Source organism: Orbicella faveolata, unplaced genomic scaffold, assembly GCF_042242905.1.
Source record: "Orbicella faveolata isolate gen_17 unplaced genomic scaffold, um_ofav_v1 contig_3, whole genome shotgun sequence".
Classification (NCBI taxonomy): Eukaryota; Metazoa; Cnidaria; class Anthozoa; order Scleractinia; family Merulinidae; genus Orbicella; species Orbicella faveolata.
The window spans coordinates 955,846-964,271 of NW_028301558.1; the positions used below are offsets into that span (position 1 = coordinate 955,846).

At 35.0% G+C, this 8,426-nt stretch overlaps 1 long non-coding RNA gene across 1 annotated transcript; it reads left to right on the top strand.

Annotated features, from left to right (window-relative positions):
- The first annotated feature begins 416 nt into the window (after positions 1–416).
- Positions 417–7,317, top strand: LOC149105995 (uncharacterized). The gene is made up of 2 exons (XR_016209589.1): positions 417–786; positions 7,222–7,317. It is a non-coding gene; the product is annotated as an uncharacterized LOC149105995 (long non-coding RNA).
- Positions 7,318–8,426: the final 1,109 nt, after the last annotated feature.

Genomic DNA, 8,426 nt, shown 5'->3' on the forward strand with positions numbered 1-8,426 from the left:
AAATTGGCAAAATAGAATATAACTACATCTGCACTTAGTTAAGTCGGTAAAAATCCTGTGATATCACACCAACTGTAAAAATCTCAGAAAAAAATATAATAGGATATTAAAACTGAAACATTAAAGCTAATATTAAAACTAGTACAATGGACTACAAACTACTAAGTGTTAGAATGAAAATAGCATTTATTATTAAATCTTAATAATAAATCTTAATCACTTTCTGAAACAGACGGTGTCTTATGGCCTTAATGAATGAAAATTAATCTGTCAATTTTCTGACACTGTCTGGCAGAGAGTTGAATGATGGAGCAGCCATTGATTTATGGCTATTATCCTATCCCTATTGCAAAATTGTGAACACTTCATATGATTCCACACTGATTCTTTTAGTGTTTCTCAATCGTTACGAGGGACACCTTGAATGTATTGAGTGATTTGTCATTGTTCTGTTGTCTTGGAGTGTTTACTACTGGTAGTTTGTACACTATTTTGACCTATACTACATATATTACAATTTTTTGCTTAAAAGCACAAAGCAGTATGTGCACTGCATGTGGGTTTATATGACTTGTATTGAGTCATTTTCATCTCACCCCTGTACTGCAGGCAGCCCTGCTATAACGGCAACAAATGACGATCTCAAGGATGTGCACTATAACAAGAGTCAACTGTATTGGTGTCCACTTCTATGGTGAATTTGATAGAGGGATGGTAGTTGTTGAGGGTTTCAAGGAAAGTTACTGCTGAACTTGAACCAGTTGTTAGTGAAGTGGTTTTTCTAAGGTAATAAGTCTGATGTCAGAATCTGTGAATTGGGTGATGGTTGGGAGCCTCATTTCTCGATAAATTTTATTGTTTAGCTTTCTGTGTAATAGTTAAAACAGGGGTGCCACACCAGGTCAGGAAATGGTCAGGAAAAAATTCTTCTAAGGTCAATGAATTTTTTGTTAATTTAGGGAAAATTGGCATTTTGAAGAAGAGTCAAGGAAAATATTTAGCATGACTGGTTTAATACCTGTAAAAGCTGGAGAGCATTTTGGGTCACTGTTATCTCAACTTTGTTTTTTTCCTTAATAAAGAAGGAAAATCTGTTGAAAATTTTAAGTTTAATGAATGGGTAGAAATGAATGAAGCCACTGCTATCTGCTATGTGACATTTATCTGACAGCATTGCAAATCTTACTTTGGGAACATTTGTGGTGATAAGGAAAGCACTGGTATTGAGGAAAGAGTTCCCTAATTTGGATATGTTATTAATATCTAATTTGGATATGTTATTAATATTCCTGAAACTGTGATCAATACGATGTCTTGTAACTACTGAGGATTTAATGATAATAATAAAAAAATAATAATAAACTGATATTTTAAAAGGAGGCCTCCAATCACCTAAAGGTGGTTTCCAGGAGGGTCCTCTAAAAAATACAAGTCTAAAATATACATTAAAATTAATGTCTAAAATACAGAAGTAATAAAAAATAAAAACGTGAGACTAAAACTAAGGTTTTAAACTAGAACTAGGATTAAAAATCTACTTCCAACTAAGGTTAAAATGATTAACCAAGGAACAAGGTAAGACTGAATGGCAGTCAGTGAGGAGAATTACAAAAATATCAGTAATGACACTGGACAAGATAAAAATGAAGGACAATCAGTATAGAGAATTCCAATATCGGTTCTGACACTGGACGAGATAAAACTAAATGACAATCTGTATGGAGAATTGCAATATTTATTCTCACACTTGACAAGATAAAACTGAGCGACAATCAGCATGAAGAATTACAACAATTCTTTTGACAACGGACAAGATAAAACTTAACGGCAGTCAGTGTGGAGAAGTACAACATTATCAGTTCTGAGACTGGACAACACAAAACTGAATGGCACTAAGTAGAGAGAATTACAACAATCTCAGTTCTGACACTGGACGAGATAAAATTGAATGACAATTTGGATGGTGAATTCAACGATATTAGTTCTGATACTGGACAAGATAAAACTGAACGACAACCTGTATGGAGAATTGCAATATTTATTGTCACACTTGACAAGATAAAACTGGAGGACAATCAGTATGAAGAATTACAACAATTCTTCTGAACACAGACAAGATAAAACTGAATGGCAGTCAGTGTGGAGAAGTACAACATTATCAGTTCTGACACTGGACAACATAAAACTGAATGACAATCAACATGGAGAATTACAACAACATCAGTTCTCACACCGGACAATATCAGTTCTGACACTGAATAAAAAATGAATGACTATCGGTATGGAGAATTACAACAATATGAGTTCTGACAATGGACAAGATAAAACTGAACAACACAATCAGTATGGAGAATTACAACAATATCAGTTCTCACTCTGGACAAGACAAAACTAAAGGACAGTCAGTATGGAAAATTGCAATATCAACTCTGACACTGGACAAGATAAAAATGAATGAGAATCAGTAGGGAGAATTACAACAATATCAGTTCTGACACTGGACAAGATAAAAACAAAGGGCAATCAGTATAAAGAATTGCAATATTAATTCTGACTCTTGACAACATAGACCTGAATGACAATCAGTATGAAGAATTACATTATCAGTTCTGACAATAGACAAGATAAAAATGAAGGATGAGTATGGAAAATTGCAATATTAATTCTGACACTGGACAAGACAGAACAGAACGACAATCAGTATGGAGAATTACAACAATATCAGTTCTGACACTGGACAAGATAAAACTTTACGACAATCAGTATGGAAAAATACAACAGTAGTTCTGATAACAGACAAGAGAAAACTGAACGGCAGTCATTGTGGAGAATTAGAACAATATGATTTCTGACAACGAGCAAGGTAAAATTGAACGGTAGTCAGTACAGAGAATTACAACAATATTAGTTCTGACAATGGACAAGACAAAAATGAAGGATAATGAGTATGGAGAATTGGAATATTAATTCTGACACCTGAGAAGATAGAACTGAACAACAATCAGTATGGAAAATTACAACAAAAGTTCTGACAACAGACAAGATAAAACTGAATGGCAGTCAGTACGGAGAATTACAACATTATCAGTTCTGACTCAGCACAAGATAAAACTGAACTGGAGTCAATGTGGAGAATTACAACTATATCAGTTCTGACACTGGACAAGATAAAAATGAAGGACAATCAGTATGGTGAATTTCAACAATATCAGCTCTGACACTGCAAAAGATAAAACTGGATAAAAATCAGTATGGAGAATTATAACAATATCAGTTCTGACACTGAACAAGATAAAACTGAGCAGCAGTCAGTGTGAAAAATTAGAACAATGTCAGTTCTGACACTGGACAAAATACAAAATGAATGACAATCGGTATATACCTCTTACTAGCCGAGTTTGAGGGCCGTACCATAAGTTACGGGCCGAGTTTTTTTCCCCTTTAATTTATGGCTCAAGGGCAAAGCATGCAGGCCATAAATCGAAGGGGAAAAAATGAGGATCCGTAACTCACGGTACAGACCGAGAAAATGAGGTTAGTAAGATATTTATTATATCTCCATTGTGTGTATGACGGGCTCAGGAATGATTTCTATTTAAGCGGAATGCCTTCAAATTTCTGATGCACCTCAAAATCAAAACGAGTCAATTTGAAATTGTTTTTAAGTTGTTAGCATGCTTTAATACACAATTTAGAGTAGAAAAAGTCTTAAATGTTTACTTGCTATAAAAGTTAGGAACACTTGGCGATAAATCACAAAACAGTTTTTCAACAAAACCAGCTTTAAATTTTAGTGTGCCGTACAGGAGAGTACGGCCTGATAAATTGACCAATCACAGCACGTGTACTAACTAAGAGATATAAGAAAGTTAATTACAGCACTCAGTTCCAACTTGGACAACATAAAACTGAACAACTATCAGTATGGAGAATTACAGCAATATCAGTTCTGACACTGATTAAAATAAAACTGAACGGGAGACAGTGGAGAATTACAACAATATCAGTTCTGACACTGGACAAGTTAAAACTGAACGACATGCAGTATGAAGAATTACATGAATAGTTCTGACAATGGACAAGATAAAACTAAATGGCAGTCAGTATAGAGAATTACAACAATATCAGTTCTGACACTGCAAAAGATAAAACTGAATGACAATCAATATGGAGAATTGAACAATATCAGTTCTGACATTAAAGAAGATAAAAGTAAACGGCAGTCAGTGTGGAGAATTACATCAATATCAGTTTTGTCATTGGACAAGATAAAAATAAATGACAATCAGCATGGTGAATTACAACAATATCACATCTGACTCTGCAAAAGAAAAAACTGAATGACAATCAGTATGGAGAATTAAACAATATCAGTTTTGACACTGAACAAGATAAAGAGAAACGGCAGTCAGTGTGGAGAATTACAACAATATCAGTTCTGACACTGGACAAGATAAGATTAAATGACAATCAGTATGGTGAATTACATCAATATCAGTTCTGATACTGGACAAGATAAAACTGAACGCCAACCTATATCGAGAACTGCAATATTAATCCTGACACTTGACAAGATAAAACTGAAATACAAGCAGTATGAAGAATTACAACAATCATTCTGACAACGGACAAGAGAAATCTGAAGGGCAGTCAGTGTGGAGAATTACAACAATATCAGTTCTGACACTGAACAAGATAAAAATGAACGGCAGTCAGTGTGGAGGATTACAACAATATTAGTTCTGACACGGGACAAAATGAAAATGAATCATAATCAGTAGGGAGAATTACAGCAATATCAGTTCTGACACCGGACAACATAAAAGTGAACGATAATCAACATGGAGAATTACAACAATATCAGTTCTGACACTGGACAAGATAAAAAAGGAGGACAGTCACTATGGAGAATAGCAATACCAGTTCTGACTCTGGACAAGATAAAAATGACTGACAATCGGTATGGAGAATTAGAACAATATCAGTGTTGGCAATGGGCAGGGTAAAACTGAATGACAGTCAGGATGGAGAATTACAACAATATCAGTTTTGACACTGGACAAGATAAAACTGAATGACGATCAGTATGGAAAATTACTACAATACCAGCTCTGACACTGGACAAGATAAAACTAAATGACAATTACTATGGAGAATTAAAACAATCGTTCTGGTGATGGACAAGATAAAACTCAACCGCAGTCAGCGTGGAGAATTAGAACAATATTAGTTCTGACAGAGGACAAGATGAAACCAAACAGGAGTTAGTGTAGAGAATTACAACAACATCATTTCTGATACTGGACAAGATAATAATGAATGACAATCAGTTTGGTGAATTACAAGAATATCAGTTCTGATACTGGACAAGATAAAACTTAACGACAATCTCTATGGAGAATTGCAATATCAATTCTGACACTTTACAAGATAAAACTAAACGACAATCAGTATGGAGAATTAAAAAAAATAGTTCTGACAACGAAGAAAATAAAACTGAACTGCAGTCAGTATGGAGAATTACAGCAAAATCAGCTCTGACACTGGACAAGATAAAACTGAATGACAATCAGTATGAAGAATTACAACAATATCAGTTCTGACACTAAGCAAGATAAAACTGAACGGCAGTCAGTGTGGAGAATTACAACAATATCAGTTCTGACACTGGACAAGATAAAGCTGAACAGCAATCAGTATGGAGAATTGCAATATCAATTGTGACACTGGACAAGATAATACTGAACGACAGTCAGTATGGAGAATTGCAACAATAGTATCAGTTCTGACAACGGACACGATAAAACTGAGCAGTGGTCAGTATAGATCATTACAACCACATCAGTTCTGACACTGCAAAAGATAAAACTGAATGACAGTCAGTTTGGAGAATTAAACAATACCAGTTCTGACACTGAACAAGATAAAACTGAACGGCAGTCAGTGTGGAGAATTACATCATTATCAGTTCTGACAGTAGACAAGATAAAAAGTAACAATCAGCATGGTAAATTACAACATTTTCAGATCTGACACTGCAAAAAATAAAACTGAATGACAATTCGTAATGAGAATTACAACAATATCAGTTGTGGCACTGAAAAAGATCAAACTGAAGGGCAGTCAGTGTGTAGAATTATAACAATATCAGTTCTGACACTAAACAAGATAAAACTGAACAGCAGTCAGGGTGGAGAGTTACAACCACATTAGTTCTGAAAATGGGCAAGATAAAACTGAACGACAATCAACATGGAAAATTACAACAATATCAGTTCTGACACTGGACAAGATAGAAATGAATGACAATCGGTATGGAGAATTACAACAATAACAGTTCTGAAAATGGACAAGATAAAACTGAACGACAATCAGTATGCAGAATTGCAATGATATCAGTTTTGACACTGGACAAGTTAAAACTCAACGACAATCAGTATGGAGAATTGCAATAACAATTCTGACAGTGGACAAGATAGAAATGAATGAGAATGAGAAGGGAGAATTACAACAATATCATTTTTGACACTGACCAAGATAAAACTGAAGGACAATCAGTATGGAATATTGCAATATTAATTTTGACTCTGGACAACATAGAACTGAACGACAATCAGTATGGAGAATTACAACAATATCAGTTCTGACAATGGACAAGATAAAACTGAACGACAATCATTATGGAGAATTACAACAATATCAGTTCTGACACTGGACAAGATAAAACTGAACAGTAATCAGTATGGAGAATTGCAATATCAGTTCTGCCAACGGACAAGATAAAACTGAACGACATTCAGTATGGAGATTTACTATTTAAGTTCTGACACTGGGCAAGATAAAACTGAATGACAATTAATGTGGAGAATCACTATCTTAGTTCTGAAATGAGCAAGATGGAGCTGAATGAACATCAGTATTGAGAATTAATATTGCAGTTTAGTTGACACTGAACAAGATAAAAATGAATGACATTCCATATGCATGGTGAATTAATCCTTAGGTTTGGCACTGGCTAGAGCAGGAATTGTTTGTAATAATCTGTTGATCGATTACCGAGATGCTGTTTCGCATTGTAAATGACCTTTTATTGAAAAAAAAAACGAATACTCGAGGTGATGTCAAGACTTGGCTAAATGCAGCTTAATAGTAGTGTTCATGAGAAGTATTGAGTATTTTGGCCTGTTATTGACATTGCTCCTTTTGTTTTCCTCTTCGTAGATATGGATGTGTTTCCAGCTTTTTTTTAGATAATATTACCATCCTCTGTTTGCTTTGGAATGTTTTAGGAATAAAAATTAATTTGTGTTTGCTGTACATTGTGGTATTTCTTTTCTGTTACCTTTGCAGCCGTGTCACTGAAAACATTATTTTACGGCTGTAATGATATTTTTGTTATTTTTATAATGATAAGCCATGTATACATCCTGCATAGCAGGTGTAAACGGGGAGGGAATAGGGGGTATCCTTTCGCACGCAACGCTTATGCAGCGCTTTCTCTTGTGTCACTTGTATTTTCTTTGTATATACCAAGTGAATACAAGTGGGATATTCCAATGTATACCAAGAGAAAACGTTACATAACTAGTTTATATTTCATCACTAAGTTAGTTCAGAGGGTTAAGAACTCAGATTAACCAATCAAATTGCTTCATTGCTGGCACAGTATTCCCTAAGTATTGGACCGGGCACTGTCCAGAATGATCCCCCACGATCACTGTTAAAGATTTTCGTTAGTGTTATGGCGTTTCTGAAAGAGCTTGCTTTGATCACACGAAACACTCGTTTTGTTTTCTTTCCAACTCTTTTTCCCTTCTGTTTTGTTTAACATCAGGTGCGAGTATGCGACTAGTCGGCTTTCAATCAGAATTGCGCGTTTGAAGTTTGCAATGTTTCTCCAGTTTGTGATCGTGGCATTTTTCTGAACATTTTCAGTTGCGTAATAAATCCCTTATTAACGAAGCTTGCAATTCTTGTTGCCTAATTACTTGTAGAAATTTATGGACGTCCGGCCCATTAAATCCCAGGCATTCTGGATAAAAGTCAAAGTAAATTTATGGCCACACATTGTTTAAAGAGTTGGGTTTGCTTGACAGTATCACATCTGACAACCTCTCAGATGTTGAGTCTTGTTAGTGAGCTTGCATACAACATATCCAGTCATAAAAAGAGCCCTTAACCATTTTTCACCGTGATTATAGACCTCGCCCCCAATCAGTTTTGTAATGAATTCCAAACATTTCTTCTGGTTATTTATGGAAAAAAACTCAACAACTCAACAATCAACCAATCAACCAACTTTGGGTCGATTTCCAAACACTTGGGCGATATTTCCCAGCCCTAAAGACTCTAAACAAATTCGAGAAGACTTTGGTTTTCAATAAACTGGCCAGAAGAAAAAGTTTTGAACGCTTACTTATGAGCAG